The sequence below is a fragment of the Lipotes vexillifer genome, unplaced genomic scaffold (genome assembly GCF_000442215.2).
Source record: "Lipotes vexillifer unplaced genomic scaffold, Lipotes_vexillifer_v1.1 scaffold53, whole genome shotgun sequence".
In the NCBI taxonomy this organism is placed as follows: Eukaryota; Metazoa; Chordata; class Mammalia; order Artiodactyla; family Lipotidae; genus Lipotes; species Lipotes vexillifer.
The window spans coordinates 2935894-2936899 of NW_006791814.1; positions in this window are offsets into that span (position 1 = coordinate 2935894).

Genomic DNA, 1006 nt, shown 5'->3' on the forward strand with positions numbered 1-1006 from the left:
CTTTACAATCCCCTGCTGGTCTTGAAGTTAACAACTTCAGTACACACACAGCCCCATTCATTATAGAACCTGCCTGGGCTCCCCCTTCTGCTTCCACAGAATGAAAAACATACCCTTAATTCACAGCCTCAGTGCACACAGCCCTCCCCACCACCGAAAATCACCTCTTAACAAAACTCTAAAAGGGAAATACATCTTGCCGCTGCTGTCAACAGCCCAGCATTAGTGCATATTCCTACACTTTATTTATTTTTAATAGCAAAGGTGCTGGGCCTTTCGATCATGGGGAACCATGCCATCTTTGAATCTCCTTACTGCCGTCTGACAGGGAAGGGGGCCACCTACCTGGCTCTACCCCAAGCAAGCAGGCCAGCTTCAACCAGGCAGCGCTATAAATCATAATTAGCTGTTACCTTCAAACATGGGTGTGGAGGGTGAAGGGCAGAAGCCCACACCAACCTCGGGCACAAAGATAAACCTCAGCTTGATTCACTGAAAGGTAATTACAGGGACTGGCAGAAGCTGGGGCCGGCTTTACTTTCTACTCGAGAAAGCTGCAGGAACCTGAAAACTCCACATATTTGAAAATAATCCCTGAATTCCCACTGTGAATTTGTAGGTCGATCACTCATTGCTCCCAAATAAAGAAGTCGGCAAAGTACTTTGCTTCTTTCAGATGGAGGCAAAAAATGAGATACTGCCTTTTCAATGATTCCAAAAGGGGAGGGGGAAGAACACCAGTGTTTATGAATTGTCTGCTATGCACTGCACTAGACGTTTTATGTATATTTATTCATTTCAGTCACACATCTGTGAGGCTGGCAATATAGTTTCCCCTTTTACAGATGGGGAGACTGAGGTTTAGGAGTTAGATCATCTGCTCAGGGCACAAAGGTGAGAATGGGATCTGTACCCATATTTATATGACCCCAAAGCTCATGTGAGCTCCCAGAAGCCCCCACTGGTCATCTTAGTAGTTGGCGCATTTTGTGATTGATGCTCTTCC